Genomic DNA, 27317 nt, shown 5'->3' with positions numbered 1-27317 from the left:
CACAGGTGGGCCATGGAGTTTTTTTTGCAGTGATTCTCAACTTGCGGCCCAATCAGCACAGTGCTGCGGCCCATGTGACATCCTCAGGGCCATACAGGTAGTATTGGATGCGGCTCACAATGGTAAATAGGTTGAGAACCACTGTTATAGCATGTTGGGGGGTGGGGAGGGCCTCAGAAAGACAAAGGTTGAGAACTCCTGTATTAGAGTCTACAGGGTTACCCCAGACTCGGATTAGACCAGACCAAAGGACTGAACAGGAAAGTGCGATGATGACTTGCATCATTCAGTGGCTGCATAACAGAGGCCAAAAGATGTGGCCTGGCAGAAGAGACACCAAACACATGAATTTTCTATAGTATCTGGCTGGTGAATCTTGCCCATATGCTCAGGGTTTAGCTGATCGCCATATTTGGGGTCGGGAAGGAATTTTCATCAAGGGCAGATTGGAAGAGGCTCTGGAGGTTTTTCGCCTTCCTCTGTAGCATGGGGTACAGGTCACTTGCTGGAGGATTCTCTGCTCCTTGAAGTCTTTAAAACCATGATTTGAGGACTTCAATAGCTCAGACATAGGTGAGAGGTTTTTCGCAGGAGTGGACGGGTGAAATTCTGTGGCCTGCGTTGTGCAGGAGGTCAGACTAGATGATCATAATGGTCCCTTCTGACCTTAGTATCTATGATGCTCTGGACTCATTATTAAGAAGTGTGTACAGTGATAACTAGATTCGGGTGAGTGGTTTGAGATGAATAATTTATCTGATGAATTCTGCCTCCTTGCAAACTATCCACCAGCAGGTTGAGATTTTAGCAAACATGCTATTTGGAATCACTCACCAAGTTCAACAAATATTCCTCCACCTAGAGTTTGTTTACAAGAAGTTAAATTGTGAGGATTTAAGTCACATGACACTTCTGTTCCCTGATCAGATTCTTAGAATCAGATTTCCTACAATACTCACAAATTCAAGAGTTGCCTCCTTTGTATATTTTTCAAAATTCACTTAAAATTCTTTGTCCCCCCCATCTCTCCTGCAACATTCCTGCCAGTGATCTCATTTGATAGCAGGGGAACACAGCTAAAAGTTATTTGTATTATGGTAGCATTTAGGGTACGTCTACATGGCACACTAAGTGTGGGCTGTGATTCAGGTTTGGGCTCAAGCCCCCATTCCGTCCACACACAAATCAGTCTGACTCAGGTCAGCAAGCACTCAAGACCTGGGTTCTACGGTCCTGGAAGGCGGGTGGGTCACAGCCTGAGTACCACTGAGACTCAGGTCCAAGCCCTGTCATTTTGCAGTGTGGATGCAGGTAAAGACACACCAGAGTCAGGAGGTCTGTGTAGCGCAGTATGGATGTGTTAGCATGGCTGTGAGACCCCGGTCTAGCAACTGTAAACCCAGGTGTACAACTCTGTGTGGAAACACCAAGTCCAGTAACCTGGGTCCCATAGACCTGGGCTTAGTGTGCGGTGCAAACATACTCAAGACCCCAGCTGCCTTTGGGATCCCACCCTGCTGGATCCTGCACAAACACACAGTGAGAGAAAGCGCCTGCCCCAACGAGATTTGTCTCAGATCCTCAAAGAATTAAGGATACTTAACTTCCACTAACATCAGTAGGGGCCTTAGTCTGACAATTTCTACATTGTTGCAGTCACTCAAAGCTCCAAGTGGCCAGCATGCTGACAACATGCAGTTGCGTTCCACTGTTATTAGTATGTAAGGTATATACACAGAATCTATACAGACAGAATTACATGTAAATCCTAAAGGAGCTGCAAAGATTCTGTAGAAAGAAAGATACCAGACCATGTAAGGAGAACAATGACAAGACGCAGGCAGTGAGTAACTGTTAACAGTGCAGCCTCCAAACGGGAAGAAGCATTAAGTGGTTCTCACAGGCATCAGCTTTGGGATCTTAACTCCTCAACATAATTCATTAGGGATCTGAATGTAAACTTCACGTGGATTAAATCTGAAGAGCATATCGAACGAACGGCGAGAGAGAGGAGGGATCACAGATTGAGTTGCCAAGATTTTGGGAGATAAACGAGATGAGATTTAATACAGATAGAATGTGAGGTAATATAGCTGGGGAGACATAATCAACACAGAAACAGGAGTGGAGTCTGCACACTAGTATGTGGTAATGCAGAAGCAAGACCTGGCGGTGAGAGCAGATAATAAATTGGATACAAATTCGCAAAGCAAAGTCATCTAGCAAAAGAGTAAAATGCCACTGTAGGGTGTGTATATGGAGGGAGCTCTTACAAACAAAAGGAGGTGTAACGAAGTGGGAAGGCCACTCAGAGTGCTGTGGGCAAATTCACCTCGTTTGTCACAAGAGCCAGCTAGCACAACCAAAGCTGCCTACAGCTCTAGATGGCGCTGCTAAGAGGGAATTTTGGTTTTCTATACCAATTATACTGTGTGCAGATTGTTATCCCATGCACCTAAGTCACACATCCCAAGGCTGGGTTGCACTTTGTTTCTTTCATGACAGGTTATGAATCCCTGAGGAGCTCGTTACACTGAACCTGACAGTTTGTCTGGGCCAGGCTATAGTGAGAAACTGGAATGATTTAAAACCAAAACAGACTCAGCATCCCCCAAGTTAACTAGCATCAAACCCACAAGAGGCTCACAGAGCAGCAGAGATGGAGCTGCTCATCCTTGTCCCTTTGTCTCTGCTCACAGGCAGCACGCTGACAATTTGAGCTGAGCGACAAATTGATTTTTCATTTCATTGGCTGAGCTGATAAATCAAGAAAAACAAAAATTGGACATTTGGAGCTAAATGGATTTTTTTCCTCCCCCTCACTAAAACAAAAAATTTCATTCGGGTCAAACCATTCTGACATTTCTGAAATATTTCCCCCCCCCCCTTTTGTTATGGCTGAAACTATTCACGGAATTCGACCCAGATTTGCAATTAGTTTTAGTGCCCAGAAAAATCGATTTTTTTGACAAATTTACTCTTTGCCAAAATTTTTTTTTAAAAAAAATCACCCATTTCTACTGATGGTCCACAAGAAATAGCCTCTCCTCAGCGCTTCATCAGTGAAAACATTCCCGTGGCTCATCTATCCATGTGTGCGTATTTTGCCAGATCTCTGCGGTGCATCTGAATAGCCAGAAACCAGCTGTTACAAACACGAAGATGTCAGTCTCTGCTATAGCAACATGAAGCCTGCACACCAAGTGAGTCCAGATGCTGGATGGAAGGCAGCTGGCAAAATGCAGTCATAGTGAGACAGCTCTGCCCTGAAGAGCTTGCATTCTAAACAAACAAAAGTTGGGGAAGGGAAACTGAGGCACAGAGAAGGGACATGATTTGCCCAAGGTCACCCAGCTGGTCACTAGCGGAACTGGGATTAGAACCCAGATCTCTCGATTCCCAGTCCCATGCCCTATCTATTAGGGCAATCCGGAAAAATCTCAGAACTGCTTGCTTTGGTGCTCTTCCAGGCTGCATGAATAGCGTTAAGTGCGTATTCATATGAATGAAAGCGTCGGTGCCGACGTAGCGCAAATAGCTCCCCAGAGCTCGTTTCTAGTGAACGCCATTAGGAAGGATGAGGAAACCTACCAGCAGCAGAGCTGTGGTTCAGAGTGGGATTAGATTATGCCTCCTTTGGCCATCCCCTCCTATTCTTGCCCCTGCATCAAAGACAGCATGAGCCATCGGAATACTGTGTGCTAATGTGTACTTTTTCAGTACTGGAACAATTACCACAAAATACATATTATGCAAATACCTTGGTTTCCAAAACGATGCTGCCTGCATGAAGAATAGCACAGATAAGTGCAGTTTGGAAAAAAAAAAAAATCAATTTAGCCAAATGCTACATTACATTTCTTCCACGCACTAAGAGACAGATAGTCCCATCTTGGCCAGCTGGCCTTAAAGCGAATAAAAAACAAGCATCTAAAATAACAGAGGAGATGGAGGACAATGCTTTGCATTTATTCAGCACTTTTCATCAGAGGATCTCAGAGCCCTGTGAGGATAAGGGACATTCCTATTTTCGGGCTGGGGAATGGAGGCACAGAAAGACGAGTGACTGGCCCAAGGTCACCCAGCAATACGTTGGCAGAGATGAGGTTAGAGTAGCACTCCCTGGCATAGGTGGCTAGCCCCCAGCCCCTTCCCTTCTGCCCGAGGCCCGCCCGCCTCCCCCCCCCCCCCCCCCGCTGGAGCCCAGAGCACCCCCACTGCGTCTGCTGGGCCTCCCTGCCCCAGCCTTGGGCTGCCTGAGCATCCCCATCCCCATAGCACTGGGCGGGCCCAGCCCAACCCCGGCCCCAGAGCGCCAGCAGACAGCCCAGCCACAGTGCCCCCAGTCCCAAGCCTTGCAAGCACCGGTTCCAGCCGCCCCGAATCCCAGTGGCAGGCTGGCCCGCCCCAGACTGGGCCATGGAAGAGCAGGAACTGGAAGGAGGCAGGAGAGGGCCTGGAGGCGGAGCATGGGCAGGGCGATGATGGGCTGTTTGGGGAGGCTCAGCCTCCCCTAGCCTATGATACCTGCCGCCCATACTCCCTGGACTCCTAGGTCTGTGCTGTAACCATAAGGTCATGCCACCTCCCCAATCACAGATAGAACCTAAATGTGTGGGACTGGGGGTGATCTGAAACCACTCGTCAGGTTAATAGGGAAGAGAAGGCCCTTTTGTTATCTTTTGAGAGAGGCAAAACAAAGAGTAATGGATCAGAACAAAAAATACAGACTAAACACATTTCCTAACGGTGATACATTTAGGACAGCAATGGACTATGCTGCCTAGTGGAGACAGTTGAGTTAGCAGCACTCAAAAATAGGTTAGATAAAAATCACAGGGGGATTAGCATTCTGGAGAATGATGCTCTGTTGCAGTCAATGGTAGTGAATAGCTCTGACGGTCTTTTCCAGCCCTGCCACCTCCCATTCCATTGTGTGTATCTCCCTTTGCTGTTTTTCACATATCTACTGTGATTTCATTGACACGGCAGCAGCTACAAGATTACTAGAAGTTCAGTCATACCCCAAACCAAACCTCCTAGCCTCTCCCTCACTCCCAGTGCCTCCCCAGCTTTCTCCAAGTGCCATCAAAACCCATTTCAGTCCAATTCAAAGATCATTTTTCACGACAAGCTATACAGGTGTTGTCAGAATAGAAGGAAAAGTCAAGAGGTGGGTAGGACACCCCCTCCCAGAACAGGGTTACAGTCTTTTGGATTTGACCCTCTTTGTCCATTTGCCATTCCTGTTCATTTGGGGTCCAGAAGCAAGCTGCGACCTGGTGCCATGCCTTCTCAGCCAGGGTCAGGCACGATCTTGAAGACTTGTGGAACCAAATACAGCATTGTGTGTAATAGCAATGTAGTAAACAGACTGTCTCAGACACTACAGTGATGAGTGTGGTATAAGAACCTGAACAGAGTAGTGTAGCCTGACCTGACATTAGTAACTTACCTCATTTCTTAGTGGGCATGATTGGGAAATTGCTATGACAGCAGTATTCTAGAGTCAGGATGGCTAGCTAAGACCAGCAGGAACATCCTGGTATTAATAAACAAGCCTAAATATAAGAGATGGTAGAGGTCAGATTATCTATGGCCATAGCATGCTGTACAGGGATTGGTTCCTAACACGTAACCAAGCCAATCATGAAGCATGTGATGTAATGTACAGTAACACAATCTGATGAGTAAATGTATACGAAGGAAGAGGTTTTCTGTATAATTTGGCATCTATGATGTATCCTGCATCCATTTCCTGCGTGTGAGTCTGATCAACTCAGCCTAGCTTTGCTGTGTGCCAGATACAGGGACCTAAGCGATGAGACTGGAATCGAACTGAGTTTTTGGGGAACCGCGTGGGAGAGGTTTTGGGGAAATACATTAGAGAAGGTGAATGCTCTCCAGAGGGAGAGCATGCCAGAGCTGCCTGGAAATGCTGCCGTGATGGGAATGAGCCTGGGCTCATTCAGAGTGTGTATCCTAAAACGGGCTGTTAGAGGAGGGGACTCTGATAAATTGTTCGGGCCTGGCCTGATCACCAGAGCCTCCTAATGCACAAGGGAAGCCTGGACTGAGAGAGGCTCTTCAGCGATATCAGTTAAGCGTTGGCTCCACAGAGCCGTGAGCACTGTAATTTAACGTAGAGACCTTGGGTGTGAACAGCAATCCCCTCATTAAGTTAGTGCAGCCAGGCTGCGGAAAGCCAGGTGATTTTAAACTCCAAACCCCAAGAGGGTTGGTCCCTAGCTCCGTGATACCTTACCCGCGTTGTCACCATTGCTCACCCAGACACAAACATCCCTCTTGTGACATTTATCCTCCCTGGCGAGGGGAGATGGGATCACTCATGCCACAGTAAATGTCAGCAGACTTCGGCCACTGTCTGCTATTTCCTCTCCCAGAGAAATGAAGATGCAGTAAATAAATCAGCATGCTCTTCATATTATCCAGACGTTACCTACCACACTAACATCTATCCACATAAGCTAGAATAGTACCACAGGCCTTGTCATACTAACGCTGGACTAAATAGCTCTGCTGGGCCAGTGTCTGGCTGCTGGCAGCAGCCATCAGCACAGGTATCAGGGGAAGGTGCAAAGCCTCCAAAATGAACTATTTTACACTCCAGTGAGACAGATGGGCATCACCCCCATTTTATAGATGGGGGAACTGAATCACACAGAGGTCAAGTGCCTTACCCAAGACTTCATAAGAAATCAGTGGAAGATCTAGGCACAGAACCCAGCTGCTCTGACTTCCATTCACACCGGTTAAACCACACGATGGGCCGTCCCACTCCACATCTGGGGATCAGTCCTCCTCCCCCGTCTCATCGGACACGCCCCTCAAGCCTCTTTCCAGCACAGTCTGTTTACAAACAAACACTCGGTGTGGCCGATAAGCAGGATTCTGGCATCACACGTGTACGCAGACATGCACCATTCCAGTTCATGCTCACAGGCTCGCAGCCACTTTAGAAAAATGTTAACACAAATCAAATCAAATGGAGATCATCATTCAAGAAGAAATTGAAAATTTAGTGGAGCCTTTTCCAAATGATAGCCCTGCTGCAGAAAATGAAAGTGGAAAGTGCCTAGCAGAAGAGCAAATAACTACAAATTTGCCTGCTCAACCCGTGGCAGCAGCTGCCTTCACAAAACCCCAGCTTGTACGCATCCTAATGTTATTTCCAAAATAAAATTATCACCTAAATTACAAGACAGCTCTGCTGCTACAGAATCATCTCAGTGCTCAATTCCCAATGGGTTAGACAAGGGAGTTGCTTTCACTTGTTACTGCTTGCAGCTTTCCCCAGCTCTGACCACTTAAACAAGGAGATTGTCAGGTGAAGCTGTCTAAGAAGAAAACAAAAGAGCACTAGCAAAACATAATATGAATGTGTGTGTGTTTGTGCATGTCTATAGATATATATCGAGAGATCTATAGACACACACATACACACTCCACCAATGCTGCCTGCTTTGAATGCCCACTTCTTCCTTTCTCTCGCAAGCATATCTGGGCTTTACCCCAGGTCACTGCTTACACACGGAGAAAAGCAACCAGTCAAAACTCCATAAAGCCACCTCTTTACCCTCCTTCAAAAAAAACCTCACCTCTACCATAACGCATACAGAGAACTGCCATTCCATACCAACTGGGCAGTTGGTAACTTGTGATTATTGCCTAAGAATTGTGTCCATCTGATTATTTGTATTACTTCCCCTCGTCCACTCCTCACCCTGTCTGTATGTTTGTTTCCTCCACCAATTATGCTTTGTCTTTTAGTCTGCAAGCTCCCAAGGGCAGGGACGGCCATTTGCTATATGTTTGTACAGCATCTAGCACAATGGGGCCCAGAGTGGTTTGGCCTCTTGGCGCCACTGTAATATAACTGTTCAACACCCCCACCTGTAATATCTGCATTTGTTCAACTGAAACCTGGTGGTGAAGCCCAGAGCTTGGGCTAATGCAGGAGAAGTAGAAAGTGAAATTCAAAGATAAAGAGGAAGTGGAAATGACTGGACCTCTTCCATCTTCCAAGCTGAACAAATTGCATTAAGTCACCAGAAAGCCTCAACAGGGACTGTTCCTTTGGCTTTGTAGAGCCCTTTCACTGCTAACGGCTGTTATTAACACCAGTTCAGGTCTTGTTTAACTGCCCTGTGTGTTTGCTGCTCAGAGCGCCTTTGTAAAAGTCTCATTGAGAGATGCTGCAGTATGCAGTAATATCCTTCCTCACCACTGAGAGTTTTAAAATGGCCTTAAAATTAATTCAAAACGAGCCAGTCTTAGAGTCCAAAGGAGCGTTGGGGCTTTGCTCACACAACCCCTCCAAGCTTTGTGAGCTCTGCAATCAGCGGGGCTTTGAACAGGAAGGAGCACGTACCCATAGCCCTGCAAGGCACATGGCAAACTCTGGGCCAGATAATCCTCTGGTGTAAGTGGGTGCAACTCCACTGACTTCCACAGATACCTGCTTACAACAGAGTTGCATTTAGCCCCAACCTGGTGTTTTGAGTTTCCTGGCTGTTAATGGATCTCTGGATGTGCTCAGGTCAGAGCTGCAGAGGTGCTGAGTACCCACAGCTTCTAGGACTTTCAACTGGAATTTGGGTGTTCGTCAAGGCTGAAAATCAGCTCCTTGAGCTCCAAGATCATCCCCCCGGTGCCAGCTCACAGCAAGGGCCCCAAGCACACGTCTGGATGCAGAAGTCTCACTTGTTACCAGGTTGCCCTGGTCAGTGAGCCATATGGCTCGCTCTCTCTCTCAGGAATTCCTCCAGATCACTCACATGGTGCTGACATGGTACACCATCACCGCTGTCCCAACAGCATGGCCAGGTGTAGCACTGAGCCTCCTGTTTGGGGACGGAAGGAGACAGATTTTCCATGCGCTTCCCAGGAATTCTGTTTCAGCTAATTCCTTTGGTTTATGAAGTACGGGGGGGTGGGGGGGAAGGTGCTTATTATTGACTATTTGGATCCCAGAGCCTCTCTTCCCCTAGGTGGCATGTCCGAGTAAGATCATGTCTGTCCCATGGAAAGCTAGATGAGGCTCCCTCCACCTCACTGATTGTCAGAACATTTAAACCAGACTGACAGACACTCACAGCCTCAGGGGTGCAAGAGACCAGACCCAGGGAATTACACCCAGACCTACACTCACCACAGGGACGAGTTCATTGAATACCATGACAGATCCCACCCTCCCCCATGTTCCTGGCCAAGACTCCGGCACAGCCGAAGCACAATCAGCCTCCAGCAGGATCCATTCCAGGCTGGTGTGACAGGAGACCTGCTGCCTGTTGGAACAGGGCACAGGGAACTGTTAGTTAAAGTGCTAGGGAGCTGCCCAAGCAGCTGAGAAGTGTTCAGACAGCCAATGGCTCTTTACATTAATGCTGAGACCTAGTCCTCAGTTAGGCTCTTGGCTCTCCAAGGCAGTTATGCTGATTGATCTGTGGGGTGGGAAGTGTTTACATGAGGAGCAGGGACACTGTACACCATGTACAGCACATCACAGCCTTGTGAGATCACATGCTGCAAGTGGATCACAACTGTTGTGGGGAGTGACGATGATCTACCCCCCCCCAGGGCCTAACATGCCTTCTGCGAGGTGCCATCAAGAGCACTCAGCTCCTGATAGGATTTGCTCCCTAGATATGAAGCACTGTCTAGTGGTTAAAGCATCCACCTAGGAGTTGGCAAAGGTGGGGTCTATTCCTGGCTCTCTGGCCTTAGGTAAGTCTGCCTCACTCTCCCTTTTGCCAATGGGGAAAACTCTGCCCACCTCCCTTTGGCAGCAGCTTGGAGATCAACAGATCTCATAGTGCTCTACAGTACTGCACTTCCCCTCCACTATTCACACTCAGCAAGATGCTCCTGTTTGCGAATGAGAACAGGGTATTGCCTCTCTGTACTGTACTATCTTCACAACCTGCATCCTCTCCGGGGTACATACGGATTTGTCACCCTAAAGAAGCTCCTCATCCCTCAAACCTCCCCCCGCAATAACCACCCAGTAAACATGCTGCAACCCGTACTTTCTGCTGCCCTAAGCACCAGCCAGCTCTCACAATATGGTGCAATCAGCCCTGCCTCTGTGGTGCCTAATTTGGACAGTGAGATGGCCCTAGGATTTTTGCTGCCTTTATGCAAATGGTAAAGTCCTCTCCATGCACAGCCCCCAGTCACTCATACACCAGATAACCACTAAACATTCCACTGCCCCTGGCTCAGGAGAGCACAGGGCCAGCCTTGCTGAGAAATGGATTTTCCACTTGCATACGGTAACATGAGTGTGACTGGAGAATGGCCAAGCTGAAAAGGGGACAAATCAGATTGTGTGTCTCCCATCTGCCATCTTCCCCAGCAAGAGCTGGCCCTGACACCATCAGCCCATAAGTTTCATACAATGATATGGCTTAATAGACTGAATATGGGCCTGAGAGCCAGGGATGCCGGAGTTCCAATCTGGCTACTTCTGCTGATTTGCTGTACAAACTTGGGTCACTCTCATTCAACCTCCCTGGGCCTCAGTTTCCCTACCTGTAAAATGGGGATAATGGTACCTCCCTCCACTTGCCTAGGGAGGGAGCTTTGTAAAGTTAATGAGTGGTGGCTGGGCAGTGACAGTACCTTAACGGGTGGTCTCCTGCATTTTAAGGCTGAAAGGAATGCCTTCTCCCTGAACGCCAGGCTGATAAAGACTGTGTCAGGGACTCTGCCAGGCTATTTAATCAGAATATACTTCTTCAGCGCACTTCACAGTGTGGCCTCCCCATCTCTATTTCCCCTTCACCCAGGCCTCTCCAAGAACTCCCTCAGTCTCCACTGACCTTCCCAGAACAATCCTTTAACCAGCCCTTCACGCCTTCTCCTCCGGCTGGCAACACAGTTGATCAAAACACAGAACTCAACAGTCCCAAACCCACACAGAGTTTTTCAGCTCATTGCCCCTCCTCTAACTCTTGCTCGCAGCTTTTACCTTGCTAGGGCTTTGCAGGAGCCAAACTTGCTTCTTCCCCCAGTCACAGCTCCATACACTCTCCTCCTGCCTCTCACCCACCCCCTTCTCTGGAGCCTTTTCATACTGGAGTTACCAGATTCCCCCCAGGTGGGGCTCATTGTGCAATCAGGGCTGGCTTAGGCCAGGTTCTCCAGGCCATGGGCAAGCCAGCCTGTTACACACAGGGACAGCTGTCAATGCTGATGTGCTATCCCCTACTGCAGAGGGCCCCATTGTCTCCCATTTGTCCCACTTCCCCACAGTCACACTTCCCCTACCGGCCCCTGCAGAGCTCCACTCCTCCATGTTGCCCGACAGAGCCAGCTGCAATTGTCTTGTGCTGCACCAGACAGCAGCGCCAGGAACTGAGGGTGCTGCTCTAAAGGGAGGCAGGACACTGAACGGGAGAAAAGAGGATGAGGGAGTCCATCTCCGAGCCCCCTTTCCCTTAATGCTCCTTGGTGCTTCCCTTAATGCTAATTCACCCTTCCGGGAATCCCAGTCTGATGGACCTGGAACCTCTCTACAAAGCACAGGGAATTGGCCAAAGGAAGAAGCTGGAGAGCAGGGCTCATAACTACAGTATTCCAGCACTTCAGCTGCAAGCCTAGTGCCCTCCCATCACAACAAAGGGGGGTGGAGAGGAGGAGAGTTGAAACACAAGCTGTCAGACACAGGGAACTTGCAGCTTTGCTACAGAGGCAGCTGCTTCCTGTGGAAGGATAGATCTTCCAGAAGAGCTGGGCATTTCCCTTCTCTGGCTCTGGCGATGATCAATTCAGTTATGGTGAAAAAGGGCAATCCCCAGGTTGGGATTTGAATGGACTATCGCAAGTGTCCCCCAACCTGATACCATGTGTGTGAAAAGTTGGTAGGTCGTGAAGACCTCAAGGGAGGCAAAAAACCATAAGACTGTAAAGGTCAAACTCAAGCACTCCTTCTGCAAACATTAGTAAAGATATTCTGAAAAAAACTTATGAAAAATTCAATCAGCCTCTGATGATTTATTGGGCCACATTTGGAGACTGAATTCAATCATTAAAATATAAGATTTTAGTTGTGCTTTACACACATTTCTCAATGCAGCCTTCATTGCGCAGTCATTTACAGACACATCCATAATGCTTTATAAAAAGGTATTTCTTCCAATTTACGGCTTACTGTAAAATGCTGCTGCAATTTGGGAGGCATGGATGACAAAAGCATGTCCTGTTGTAGGAACAGCTCTGTAAGTATATTTAGCCCTTTGCTGGGATTTCTCAGTACACTTTGTTATATATTGTGACAAAGTTCCTCCTCTGCCTTGGTGGGTCCTGTGCTTTTTGGCAGATTTGCTCACCTCAGAGGTTCACAGCAGCCCTCAGTTTGGCCGCTTCTGCTAGAGGCTCAAGCCCACCATTCACTCAGCTAACCTCATCGCTGGCCAGCATAGGGGAAATGGAGAACAATCTCTGCAGTCTCTGTTGTCCCACCTAGTGGGTCGGGGACAGGCCAGATCCCTTTCCAAATTAGACCTTCCCTTCTGGTGTTGCTCACAGACCAGGTCAACGCCTCCTATGTCCAATCAGGAATTGGGGGAATGGGGGGAACCCAGGCCCACCCTCTACACCAGGTTCCAGCCCAGGGCCCTGTGGATAGCAGCTGTCTAGACCTCCTGTATCAGCTGTGTGACAGCTACAACTCCCTGAGCTACCTCCCCATGGCCTCCCCCCAGCACCTTCTTTAGCCTCACCACAGGATCTTCCTCCTGAAGCCTGATCATGCTTGTACACCTCAGCCCTCCAGCAGTACACCTTCTCACTCCCTGCTCCTGGTGCACACACACCCCTAACTGATGGGAGGTCCTTTTTAAACCAGGTGTCCTGATTAGTCTGCCTGCCATAATTGATTCTGGTATGTTATTAATTGGCTCCAAGTGTTTTAATTAGCTTGCCTGTCTTAATTGGTTCTAGCAGGTTCCTGATTGCTCTAGTGCAGCCCCTGCTCTGGTCAGTCAGGGAACAGAAACCTCTTCATCCAGTGGCCGGTATATTTGCCTCTACCAGACTCCTGTACCCCACTGGTCTGGGTCTGTCACTATATATACATATGTATGTGTGGCTGGAGAGCACAAGTCACTCCACAGGTCAAAACACAAAGTTTGTAAAACCCAACAGCATTGTATATCTGTTTCCAGCCTAGCACTGCATGTGTCCCATTATCGGCTGGCTCATTCCCATTTCATCTACATGAGCCCACCCATCACAAGCACTTCTTTTGCGATGTTCCTGGATCCTGCAGTCATACTTGACTCCTATGCAACATCCTTGGTGCTACAGAAGAGTGATTCTCAACCTTTCCAGACTACTGTACCCTTTCCAGGAGTCTGATTTGTCTTGCATGTCCTGGGATGTCAGGAGAAACATAACACGGTGCTCTGCCCCTGGAAGGGCCAGGGGGGCTGGAACCAGCTGGCCCTGTATAATTATCAGACCCAACTGAGAAGGGGACAGGCGATCCCTATAAAGGACTGAGAGAGCTCGTTCCAAGTTTCATGTCACTTAAAAACTACTTGCTTACAAAATCACACATACAAATACAAAAGTGTCACAGCACACTAGTACTGAAAAATTGCTCACTTTCTCATTTTTACCATAGAATTATACATCGGTTGGAATATAAATACCGTACTTACATTTCAGTGTATAACGTATAGAATAGTACAAACACGTAATTGTCTGTATGAAATTTTAGTCTGTAATGACTTTGCTAGTGCTTTTCATGTAGCCGGTTGTAAATCTAGGCAAATATCTAGATGAGCTGATGTACCCCCGGAAGACCTCTGCGTACCCCCAGGGGTACGCGTGCCCCTGGCTGAGAACCACTACCATAAAATACACAAAATAAAGAAGGAAGGCGTCTGCCCCAAATCTCTTCTCTGTTTATCTATCCATCCATCATATTCCTAAGGCCCTGTGCAATGTCACTGCCCTGAGATGCAATGTCTCGACACAGTGTTGTTGAGACGGTATTCCTCCTGTTTGATCATATAGAATAGTGGCAAATGGCATAAATGCCAGCCAGGCTGGCTGGGTTGCATATGTAACACAGTCCTCCCGAAGCTGTCCTTAGCAAAATGCTACAGTGCAGGAATCAAGCAGAGAAATAGACCCTGTCCACACAGTCAACGTTAAACTTGCACAGCTCTCTGAGAGTCAGAGCTCCTAATACAGAGACTCTCGTGGACAGGGTAGAAGAGCAGCTGACACAGTCAGGAAGGGAACAGAAGAGTAGGACAAATTGGTTCCACACAGTTGTGATCAAGGTGAATAAAGGTAATAGCTCTCGGAGTGCATATGTTTGAACAGCAAGTTAACATGCAGAACCTGCCCTAAAACGGGAACAGCTTGGCTACTAGGAAACAGATACCCACACAGCTTGGCTTGGGTGGAACATGTATTCACAGAGGGCTACAATGGAATGCCACCATCATGGGGATGGGATGTCAGGAGAAAGATAACACGGTGCTCTGCCCCTGGAAGGGTCAGGGGGGCTGGAGCCAGCCGGCCCTTTACAATTATCAGACCCAACTGAGAAGGGGTCAGGCGATCCCTATAAAGAACTGAGAGAGCTTGTTCCAGCTGTGGGCACTGAAGCGAGGGACTATAGGGAAGGGTGCATCATCCTGGAGCTGGAAGGTGGGATTCCCAGCTTGAGGAGACAGACCCAAGCTAGTTCGGACTGAACTAACGTGCTAAAAACAGAGTGTAACTGCCGTGGCACTGCTGGCGGGAGGGGCTCAGCCGCTCCAAGCACGACCCTGTCAGAGGTATGTACTTGAGCTGCTAGCGCCTCCGACCACTGTGCCTACACTGCTAATTCTAGCAATCAGAGCTAGCACAGGTGCGCCTCCTCCAGCTGGAAATCTCCAGCTCTAGTGTACCTGTACCTGGATGAGGACAGGGAGGAGCTTCTCTGAGCTCTGGGCAGTGGAACTGCTGGGCTCTGCCGCTTTGCCTATGTTTCGTGTTTGAGCTATTAACTCGTGCCCTGATGGAAGGGCCTAAAAGAGTCTAAGCATGTGGCTACACTGAAGCTGGGACTCCCAGCTGGAGGGGACATACACACGCTAGCTCTGATCCAGTTAGCAAGCTAAAAATAGAAGTGTAACCATGGCAGAAGGAGAGGTGGGAGAGGCTAGGCACCCCCAGTATGATCCCATCCAAGACCACAGGTGCATGCTCAGGGCTACTAGTCCCTCCCGCCCCAGGCACAGCCGTGGCCCCACTTGTTTTTAGTGTGCTTACTTCATCAGAGCAAGCGTGGATCTGTCTCCTCAAGCTGGAAGTTAGACCTCCAGCTCTTATGTAGACAAACCCTAAGGTGTGATATTAGTCCTCTCTCCGTCCTGACGTACCCAGGGAATCACCAATGCCTATGGAGCCTGGTGGCCTCAGACAGTGCTAGGCAAGAATAACTAAGTGCAGATCAAAGTATCTAGCTCAAATCAAGTCAAGGAAACCTCCCCTGGGGAACTTACATTTGCCAGGTACCGAGCTAAGAGGATAACATTACTGCCAATCAACAGGGTCTGTTAGAATGGGAAATGATGGATCTTTGCTCTTCCCAGCAAACAAAGTTAAACAGTCAGACAAAAGTGCCCCTAGTGCTTGGATGCAAAGCCAGCAGACAATCGTCTAGAGAAAGATCGGAGAGGGCCAAATGGAATATTTAATTCAGGAATCCTGAAACAAAGGATTCTGAACAGAGCAGGATGTGCCAATGCTGGTAGAATGAAACTTACATTATCCTCCCTAATGTTTCTCTGCTACAGAATATTTTTTTCATGTAGTTGAATTAGAGATCTGACTGATATGAATATGTAACAACACTTGCTTTATTAATAGCATCTGCATTACCAGTTAGCTCCCTGCTATTGGCAGGGGATCTGGGACAACGTGTGGCTTGAACACTAGAGAGAAATGAATCCATAAAAGCAGTAGCAGTGGGTTCATTTAATTTCTTTTCCTGGCGCCCTGGCCGGGATAACAGAAATACAGTGATCACTCATAGATTGCAACAGTGCTTTCTGCCCATCTGCAGCAGGCTTTAGAACTGCCTCAACATTTGAATAGTCCAAGCATGCCACATAACCATCTGGAAACAGATTCACAGCAAGTCCCATAAAGGGAATGGGGGACAAGCCTCTCCTTGAGGAAGAGCTTTTTATACAGGTTTAACCTCCACAAATGGAAGCCCTGCGAGATTATAACATTAGGCACATCTTGGAGACATGGGATATAAACTCCCTTTTGTGTTTTGTTTTCTTCATTCCTCCTCCCTCCTGCCACCCTGGCCTTAAACGAAGATGAGATGACAAAGGAGATTGGACTGGACACGTTTCTTGTGTGCTATTTTAGCTAGCTTCATAAAAATACAACACTATTTTGTTAACATCGAGTGGGTAAGGGTGGACTGGACGATCACTACTTCTGGAAGTTACTGTCTGGAGTAACATCTAGAGACCCTGTCCAAGCCAGGCATAGAATCCAGGTCCCCTGAGACCCTGTCCAGTGTCCTATCCACGAGGCAACACTGCCTCACCAAAGCCTCTCTTCTGATTGTCTAGCTCCCCTAACTGGACAAAGGTCAGCTATCATGGCTGATTTCATTAGCTTTATCAGCAGCCTTGGGTACCACTGATCACACAGTGATGCTGATCCATTTGTGAGACCATGCAGGCAAGGGAGGAGACTGTTCTTGGGAAGACTTTGGGGGGCGGGGGGCAGTGATTGTGGTTACCTGTTAAGCCATCCCAGGGGCCCACTCGTGCTGGTGTTGCAGGGCTCTCCATTCTGCCACCCTTCCTGTTCAACATGTAGGTGAAGCCCTGGATGAAACAGAGACCTTTGGGCTGCAACACATTCAGTATGTGGACACCACCTCCATGTTATATCTCCTTTTCCAGGGGGTGCAGTCTCCTTGCTTTCCCAGCACCTGACCGGGCAGTTAGGTGGAGGACAGCAAGCTGCTCAAACTCAGCACGAAGAAGACAAGAGGGGATGTGAGTTGCAAAGGGAAAACCATTTGATGAACACAGAAAGATCCTGAGAACTCCAAGTATAGATGCAAGTTCCCCTTGCAAAGATGGACACAAAGGAAGGGCACATCGGAAGCTCTGCCCACTCTTGGATTCCCAGGTAGCAACAGTCGCTCAGGGCTTTTTAACCCATCTGTGGCTTGCTAAAAGGTTTCCTTGAGGATGCAGCCCTCACCACAATCAACTGCACTTTTGCCACTTCCAGGCTGGCCTGCTGCAGCGATGCCATTATGGGCTTGGAGAAACTTTGTTCTGGGTTGAGTTAAAATGTCACTGGAAGTGGGTGTGAATGCACCTCCCAATTAACATAACTGCCAGGATGAGCTAATGAGAAGTCCCCCTATTGAAGACAAGAAGGGGTTGTGAACCCACCCAGGAGTTTGGACAGATTGGGAGAGAGGCTTTGCTGAATAGTGAGAGAGAGAGAGAGAGAGAGAGAGAGAGAGAGAGAGAGAGAGAGAGAGAGAGAAGGAAGGTGTTGCACATTGAAACTGAGAACAGACAGAACAGAGAGACAGGCAGAAAGTCCAGCAGTAGCCTGTGATCAAAGTGCGAGCCTGGGATAAGCTAGAGAGAGAGCTTTAGGCTCTAGATGGCTAAAAAGGCTTAGGGCTGGAAACAAAGAAATTGCTCCTTTTGTTCTTGGCTCCTCCTGTGTTTGGAGAAGCAGGACTTGGTACATTCCTCTAAATAACCAAGATTGCATTTAAAAAATACCAGCCTATCAATTTCTACCTCCAACTGGAACATCCCCAGGGCTCCAAACTTTGACTAGCTTCTTAGGTAAAAAAAGGGGCAACAATATACCTGGGGCTACTTGTGAAGACCAAAGCGTCCCACCGGCTTCAATCTGCTATAGCTACTGGATTGGTAGGAGAATGCTAAATTAACCAGCACAATTCCAGGTGCTGATGCTCATTTATGAAGCCCGACTTGGTTTGGGAGCTGGCTGCCTTCAGCACTGCCTCTCTCCCTGTGCATCATTACATTAGCCTCAAAGTGGCTAAAGCACTTTTGCTGACAATCCCTAGATGGGGGCTGGGGAGACAGTATTTTTAGTGGAGGGTCTCTAGCTCCAGAACCCAGGTTTATTGACTTTCTGAGTGCAAGAAACACCTCCTTCATCAGACACTGGCTTGTCTATAGACTGTCACAGGTGTACGTATGAGTGATTGAGCCAGAACTGTCAGACTATCCAGAGTAAGGGATTATCTCCATTTGATGTTCCATATAATCTGGGTAATATGCCAAGATGCTACTGAGATGGGAACATTACAAACACACTCAGACAAATCACATTGTTAGCTAAGAGGAGTAAACTGGTGCCTGAATTGCATGCATGACTCCACCTCTACTGTGAGGCAGGACTCGCTGGAGGTTGCTGCTGCAATTGTGGGCATTGCACTGCTCCTGGGGGTTGAAGAAAGTCACTGGAGCAGAACATGCCCTAAAGATTGGGGTCTTCCGTCTATGTTAACTGGCCTGTATCATGAAATCTCAAGGCACGACATGCAACTAACTCGCACTCCGGGACCTCTGTTATTCATGGAGAATTCATTATTCAAGGACAGACCTGCTGCGCTAGCTACCAGATGTGCAATTTCAGGGAGCAGGGACTTGCAATTTCAGGCAAGTCATACTGCAGGAACTTAAAGGGACAACAGAGCAAAACTGAATTCAAGTGAAGCCCCCCACATTTCCCCACAAAACTGCCCATGCCTCTGCACCGGACAGGATGCCACAGGTTCATCTCCCCCTACTTTTAACGTCTCATTCAGACCCCAGCCGACCCCTTTGTTTCCTATACCCAGCGGCAGGACATGTTGTGCGGCAGGATACAGTTCTGAAGCGCACACCACAGTAAAATGCAGTGCCTTTCAGTGCCATGCAGGGTGAGGGCAGTCCGGGGCCAGGCAGGGCAATGCAGTGTGATTACAGCATAACGAGGCGCAGTAGAGCACACACCAGCGTCGGAGACTGCAGCACAGCTCGGGAGAGAACAGTTCTAGTGTCAGACAGTGCAGTATACAATGAGGTGCAGTAGAGGATGCAGACCAGTACATTGCACAACCGTTGATGTGCAGCAAGAGCGAATTAGAATGCAGGGCAGCGCGAGGCAAGTTGTGCTGCAGAGACAGGTATTACCATGCGCTGGGGATGGAACACAGTACAACACGGTGCAGTACACACGACACAGACAGAGTGAAAAGTTTGGTAAAGCAGAACCTTGGCTTGGTTTTTAATCCTATCTTGAGCACCACCCTACTGTGACTGGGCTCCACTGACCCAGAGCCTTTCCCGATAAAGAGGTTTCAAGCTCAGCCCTGCTTCAGATCAGGCCTGGTGGCACTGCTTAAGGATATGGGGATAGCTCAGCCTCCAGGGCTATCCACGTTCTTGGCCTCTCTGCCAATACTGCACCAGCGTCATAATGGTTTGAGACACAGACCCCATCCCATGGGAACTGGACTGAGGTCACCAAACTCCTTTCATGGAGGCCACTGAACTGCCTGTTACGAAATGTGAGCTCTCAGGTTGCAACCCCATAAAGATTTACATGGTGGTGACCTCAAAAACTCCGTTTACAGAGGAGCAGGAACTGAGATACCTGTTATCTGAGAAAACGCACCCAACTGAGAGCCCCTCACACCAATACCTCCACAACATCTTCCCTCTCTGGGACCTCCCCTCAACTGGTATCACCCAAACAACTGCCCCACTGGAGCAGGTATCCCTAAAAATGTCCCAGAACCACTGCAGGCAATTGGCCTCTTCTGGTGGTGCAACAGACGGACTGGTAGCCCTACTTCCAAGAGAGGGTGGGGAAGGGCAGTGGGGAGCTGGGTACTGCTGGAACAGTCTGCCAGTTCCCAGAGTTAGTGTAGTATTATATTTGTTACCAAAATACTCTGTGCACAGCCCCCCGAGCCTTTGAAAAACCATCCCATTCCTCTCTGGAGTAGTTTTAGTACCAAGAAACCGACCCTGAACGTATCAGTATCCTCGGCCAGCACAGACATGTGCAAGGCATATGTAGCTATGAAATGGAGGCCTTTCGTTTATATACATTCAATTATTTCAGTTTCTAAGCACTCCCCGTGTGCAAAGACAGTTGCCATTTTGTTCACAGAGTTGGTGCACCTTCTTAGAACACACATACACACACAGCTGTCTCTCATGGGGACTTTAACTTGGTTCTTTCTTGATGTTTTCCTTAATCTACAAGAAGAGCCATTTCAGACCACAGCGACGCCATGCTCTTTTCATGGAGAAATACCACCATGAGCACCCTTCACAGTAATATCAGCTCAGTCTCCCTTGCTTACAGCCTGGCAAAGCCTCACATTGCTCCCTGCCTCTTTGGCTGATGGACGTCATGGCCATCCCGTTGGAATATATGGACAGTGAGGAGGGCACCGCAGGGCTCCTTTGATGGGTCTACCACTAGCCTGCTCAGAAAGATCAAAGCAACGGCTAATAAAGGTTCCTTTGTCCCACTCGAGGTGCCCATCACACATGTTAACATACCCCCAGCCTTGCTGTCAACTTTTCAGATGAGGCTCCATGCCAGGCCAGCTGCTCCTCTAGGGGGCACTGACGGCAGCAGCAGGATTTGCGGTAGGTCACCTACAATTCATTAACCAGCCCAGCCAGCACTGTGGACAAGCACTTCCATAGTGAGCTAAGGAGGTGCTCTGCCTATATCGCTGTCCCACTTCCTGCTAGCAGAGGTGAGCATGGGGGTACAAGAGAGGCTAACACAGCAGGCGGCTCCCGTATAAGCAGCAAATCTGAATGCTGACAGTCAGGCAGTAACCAGGCCCTGTTATGGTGTCACCCTGTAGAAAGCCCAGTGGACAAGGAAGGAAAGGCCAACTTTGGCCATGGTGCCACACAAAGAGACCACTGCTCTCACTCAAATAGGGAATTCTGGCTCTGCCAGGCTGATGCCCCCTGGGCACCAGATGTGGCTCCCCAGCTGCGGGGGGTAGGTCAGACACAACACGTTCTGTGCCTTTAATAGCACAGGGCTCATCAGCTTGTCTGCATGCGTACATATCTATCAATATGAAACCAGGCTTCCCAGGCAATCAATAATGCTGTTTAAGTGATAAATCTCACTATCGACTGGCTGCGGAAGCCAGCTTTTGATTAATTTAAAAGAGCGAGCAAGAACACCAAAGAGCTCGGAGTGTTTTTAACATCATTGGGCATTAATCCAGCCTGCTCGAGACATGCTGTGAAGACCGGATGTGGACGGACAGGAGCTTCTGTTTCCAAAGCTGGTCAGAACAGCTGGTGGAATTGGCTCCACGCAAAGCCTGCAAGACTCCAATGCCCAGAGCGTCCCATTCCCCAGCCTACCAAGGCACCCGAAGTCCTGCCCTGCCCTGGTGCACACCCTGGGAACTCCTCCCATCAGGAGCCAGGATGAAGGACAAAGAGAGAGGAAGGAAACAGGGCAAGGACAGAGCAGATGGGGAAGTAGAAATGCAGCCATGCTGGTGCGTGCAACAGAGCCACCACTGATGTAAATAAGCCTTGACCCAGCAGAGCGACACCAATCTATGCCAATTGAGGATCTGGTCCTGTGTGTGTGTGAAATCCCTGAAGAAGTCTTATTTGCTTAGACTTGAACCTTCGCACTGCAGCTTGAATTGATGCTCAAGAGCATGCCAAGCCCCCAAATCTTTTTGGTTTCCACTGTAACTTAGGGCTGGCGAAAGCAGCTGGCTAATTGACATGCTGTGGAGACTGAATTCCCCTGTCCTCAGAACAGCTTCCCCCACACTGCCCTATCACGTGCCGTGACCCTGGCCTAGAGGAGCCACCTCTGGGATGGGGGGAGGGGGGCAGCAGTCCCCGTTAGCTCTCACATGTTCTACTGAGGCTGCCAACGAGGGTGCTAATCGTGCTGTTTGGTCTTGTGATGGGGACACCCGTCTCCTAAGAACCTGACTAATGCCACCACCACTTTGCATGCATGTTGCCAACGAGCTGATGGTAACACCTTTTCACCACTCCTGCACTGAACTGGATTTGAATGGGTGGCCTAGAGGTGTGAAGGACCATGGTAGGTTAGCTCCCCTTCTCTGCCTCCCATCTTCCAAACTCCCCAGCATTTGTTAAATGGAACTGGGGCAGGAGCAACTGGAACAGTTAGAGGACTGTCTCCCCTACAGGTGGTAAAGAGGGAGCAGGCGACTGTGTACAGTACAGCCAGACTATAGCTCCAATGAGTAACTGCACTACAAATATGAAGAGCCTTCCCATAACTCCCAGACCTCTGGGGAGGCAACAGTACAATATCCAGTGATGAGGAGCTCCCAGACTTGAGTGCTAGTCAATCCGCACAATCTGTAGTGTACTGATCCTCATGGGAAAGCAGGGCAGTGTAATACCCCTATTTTACAGATGGGGAAACTGAGGCACAGGAAGAACTTGAGTCTTGTTCAGGGTCACACACAGCCCACGGCAGTACAGAGAATTGAATCCAGATCTCCCGAGTCCCAAGCAAGGGTTCTGATTACCCCGTCATCCCTTTGAATCCCTCCTTAAGCCTCATCTCTTCAAGTGACCCCAACTCCCTTCTCTTCCTCAATAATCCGCACCCCAGCCTCACCAAGTCTGCTGCTCTGTGCCTTGTCTCATTCAGCCTGTCGGTTCCTCGGGGCAGGGAACAAGTCTCATGTATTTCTGGGAGAACCATGTATATTTATGGCATTGTATGAATGCTTTATAACAGCTGCGTAATCTTGCTGTGAGAAAGCTGGCTTTAACTACAGCTAACTCCCAGGGGGTGGTTGTGAGGCAAGATTAACTAATGCTTCCACTGAAAGCCAGGAGAGTTTGCCATTGATTTCAACAGAAGCAGCAGCAGGACTGGTGTTTGCAAAGCTCCATATAAGCAGTAGGAGATCTCTATTCCTCAACAGCCGAGGGTGAACAAAAAGCAAATGTGGAAAGCATTCCCTTGATCTTGATGCTCCTTTGATTTGCAACTGATTCTGGTGTCAATCTCTCAGGAATTTGGCAGCTAACCCTCTGAGCATGCTCCACGCACTTATCATACCCAGAAGGGCTCCTGAGATTGATCCAGGCGTGGCCTGCCATGGGTACTGGATAAGACAAGGCACCACTAGTATCTGCCTTATCTTTAAATTCCATCCTGCTCTAAGATTTCTCACAGAAGTGGATTTGACCCTTTGCTTCTATGCATTATTCAAAAGGCCCGGCCTGGAACCAGCCCAGCTCACACATGAAGAAGTTTATCAGCGCCACAGATTTCTGAGTTGGTACAAAATGTTATCAACAGAGACAGAAAAGCCTCTTTCTCACCTGAGCCCAGCTCGGCCTCTTCCATTGCTAATTTAGAAGGTGGCACTTTTCTTCCCCAGCCATTTACCTCTGTCAAGAATCTGCCACCTGCTGGAGCCAGAGATAATCACTAAGCCCTGCACTTCTGCTCTGAAACGCAGCAGGTCGCAGCCTGGCTTAGGCCAGACGCAGGCTCTAGGCCTTCATCACTTCCCTTCTCACTCTTCCTTTTCTCCTGTTCAGGATGCACAGGAAGTTGGGCTGAATCCAAGAGCTTGCTGGAAACTGGAACTGATGGAGAAGAGGCCTAATTTTCTTATCAGCTGTGAGCGCCCGTTACTTTGCCCTCACCTTAGCATTGCCCATTCCTTCGTGAGTGGAAGTGCCCCCGGTGTTTGTGTCTGCTCTGCATGTCCACATTGCACAGCTCCCTTTCAATTCACCGTACTTTCTGAACACTTAAACAACGTTCACAGTCTGCTCTTGACGAAAAGGCTGAGTTGGTATCAGCTCCCTGACTAGGGGGCGCTGTTTGCCGGTTACTCAGGTTCCCAATCTTGGGGGCTCTGCTGGGTTGCCAACTGCACTGGTCACAGAGCACTATCATTCACACTCAACTGGGACATTTTCTTTTTGATGTGACATCCCAATGTCCCGTTGGATTATTCCCAAGAGCGCTACAGGGGGCTACACCCTGAGACCATGCCAAAGGCTCTGCCGGCTTCAAACACGGCAGCGTCAGCACCTGATGTCCAAAAGCCCTGAGCATCCAATACTTCATATTCAGGTCGATAGGAGATGCTGAGTGCTCAACACTTTTGCAAATCAGGCCACTTATTTAGCTCCTTAACACTGGACTCAGAAGCACAACTTCAGACACCCAGTTTTCAATATTTTGGCTCTAATGTGGATAAGGCTTCAGTGAGCAGAACCCTCTTTTATCACCATGTCTCAGCATGTTTAGCTAGCCTGGTGGTGAAAACGGGTCAAAGTGATACAGCCTAATCGACACCAGGGGTCCCAACAGTAGCAACACAAAGATTGCATCAATGGGGGAACAGAGGTAACTCGCTGCCAAGATTATTAAAACCATAACTACAAAGGAAAAGTAATGCAGGGCCAGCCACTGATCTCCTAATTCCTGTGATTTACACAATCTTCGGTTTTATTCATTAGATCCATTGCCTTTTCAAAAAAGAATTATTCCTCTAACCCAAGCTTGGGAGACCAGTGAGGGAGCCCAGGGCTGAAGAAACAGAGAATGAATTTCCACTCACCCTGGAGAATGGGACGTTGTCAAATGGGAAGTCTGCAGAAAGCAACAGGAAACCAACTCCTCTCCCAGCACTGGCGAATCAAACTCGAGACATGCAGCAATGACAGTGTGCAAAATCCCAAGTGATCCAAATGCAATGCAATAAGGATAGCGCTTATGCAAGGATCTTGCCTCCCAGAGAAACTAAGCTGCAGTCTCTGCAGTGCAATAAACAACTTCCCAATCAAAGATCCTACTCCCTGAGCATCAAACAGTCCTCTCTCATGCGCATCAATCCCCCTGAGAATCAAACATTGGTCTTTCCAGTGCTAAAGGAGCTGCCAAGGAGAGTTACAGTTCCCTGGGAATCTACACTCTGAAGAAGGCTTTAAACCATCCCCATAGAAACTGAGCTACCATGGTTGCAGTGCAGTAGGTTTCACAAGATGGTCCCTTGATTATAAATTGCTCACCCCCCAGTGCACAATGCTGGCACAGCAGAAGCCAAGGGCCACTGACCAAAGCATTAAATGCATCAGCACTTTACCTTTGCTGTACAGATGCTCCCAAACCCACACATTTCAATTCAAAAGTGGGGAACACTTGCAAAGACAAGCACTGGCCCCTAATGAGCAAGTCTGCAGAGCTCACCCTTGGTGCGGCAGAGGAGCAGCAGCTGCAGAAGTTAAAAGTGACACCTGTTTTCCTAGAGAGGGATGAAATTCAGAGACCATCTGTGTGCATGCACACGTGGGGTCTCGGCACGCAGGCACAGGAATACACACACATTTTTGAGGGGGTGTGTGTGCACGTCCCAGCATGAGATGCAATTCGGAGCTGTTGGCATGCATGCATAGGGATGTGCATACATTTATGGAGTGTGCATTTGATACATTTCCAAGTTGCTATGGTGGGGCCCTAGCCTATGTGCTTGCACACCCCACTAGGAGCACACTTCAATTTCCAGGACAGTGGTTTTGGGGGAGTCATTGTGTGTACGAGTGCACAGCCACTTCAGGGTGTGGCTTTGGAACACATAGGACTCTTCATTACACACCCTCTCTGTTCCAGCCAAGGGGCTAATCCGCAGTGCACTCCAGGCACAAAGCGACACACACGGTGCCCCAGACAGGGCACGCAGACATATGTGTGTATTCTGGGGCCAGGAGTGCATAGGACTGGGCTGGGCTTTGAGTGTGTGTACAGAGCTGTGTATGTGCACAGAGGACTTTGTGCACTTGTAGGGATGGGAGTGTGCAGGTTGGGACAGAGGGTGCTGTGGGGCGGGGGGGTTGTGTGGCGAGGGCTGTGTGTGAATACAGAGGGGTGCGTGTGTGTGTGTGTATGTGGATTGAGGGTATAGGGATATACTATTTCTGTGTGTGCTTGGGTGTGTTCCTGGAAGGGAGTTGTGTAGTCTACCCCCCCATGGCTGTTTGATCATCACAAACCAGGCAAGTCTGCACACCATGGCCATTACTCCTCACAGGTCTCCAAGCAAACACCTCTCCCACCCTACAGCCCTGTCATGAAAGCCGGGCAAACGCGCCGAGGGAAGCGCTTTGAACACAGCCGGCAAAGCCAGCAGCCCTGGGGCTGGCTGCTGCTGCAGAACTAGCCTCGGACTCCAAGCGAGGGGCTGGGGTGAGCCGGGCACGGCTGCTGGTCGCCCCCAATTCCTCCCCGCCCTCGGCCCTCCCCAGACCCGCCGCAGAGCTGCCCCCGGGAGCCGCGCGCCTTACCTTGGGTGGCGGCTGCCCCTCCCGTCCTTCCGCTCGGTGTCTTCTACTCCTCCCGCCTTCCCCGCCAGCAGCGCGGCCGGCCAGGGCTCAGCGCCGGGCAGCAGCAGGGCTGGGGCGGGAGCGGGCTGCCCCGGGAAGTTTCTGCCGGAGGTGCAGGCGGCTGGGAGCGACGCACGCAGGCTCCTGCCGTCTCCATCTCCGCGCTCCGCTCAGCCCCCCGGCTGCGGCGTGTCCATGCTGCGGCGCAGGGCCAGGGGGCCGGGCAGCGCGGAGGGAGGGGCGCGGGGCGCCGCTCTCGGGGCAGAGACAAAGCGGGGAAAGCGCCCGCGAGGGGGTTAGACACGCACCGCGGCGGCTGCCCCCTCAGCCCCGAGCCACAGCGGCTCCCCAGCGAGCACCCCGCCGGCCCCCGACTCGCGCCCCGTGGCGGGAGCCCGGCACATAGCGCCTGGCCAGGCCACCCGGCGGGCCCCCGACGGGAAAGACAGCGGCAGCAGCGTGAGCGGGGGCGGGGCTGCGCCTCTCCTGAGACCCGCGGCTCGGCGCCGTGACCTTGGCTGGAGGCGCTGCGCCTGGGGAGCCCTCCTGCGCCGTGCGCCCTCCCCCGAGCGCCGCGGAGCCGGCCCCAGGGGGGGAGCCGGGGGCAGCAGGGAGAGCGCGGGGAGCCGGGTGGGAGAGGGGAAGGGGGCCGCACAGCCAGCGGTGCCCGGGGGTCGACGCAGATGGGGGGCGCAGAGCGGGTACTAAAGAGCTGCAGGGCCAAGCAAGGCTCCAGTCTCCAGCAGCAGCCAGCCAGCTGCGCAGCCCAAATCGGGGGCCACCCTTTGCCCCACCACACCTCCGCCCTGCAGAGAAAGAGAGGGCGGGAGCTCTCCCAACCGCATGGGGCTCAGCCCAGGAGCTGCTGGA

At 49.8% G+C, this 27317-nt stretch overlaps 1 protein-coding gene across 1 annotated transcript in view; it reads right to left on the bottom strand.

Annotated features, from left to right (window-relative positions):
• Positions 1 to 26615, bottom strand: part of FRMPD3 (FERM and PDZ domain containing 3) — a 148481-nt gene extending 121866 nt beyond the window's left edge. The window contains exon 1 of the mRNA XM_048864202.2: positions 26409 to 26615. The gene's annotated coding sequence lies outside the window, so the exon portion shown is untranslated. The remainder of the gene's footprint in view (positions 1 to 26408) is intronic.
• Between the last annotated feature and the right edge of the window lie 702 nt (positions 26616 to 27317).

This window comes from Caretta caretta, chromosome 9, assembly GCF_965140235.1.
Source record: "Caretta caretta isolate rCarCar2 chromosome 9, rCarCar1.hap1, whole genome shotgun sequence".
Classification (NCBI taxonomy): domain Eukaryota; kingdom Metazoa; phylum Chordata; order Testudines; family Cheloniidae; genus Caretta; species Caretta caretta.
This window is presented reverse-complemented; position numbering and strand designations above follow the sequence as displayed.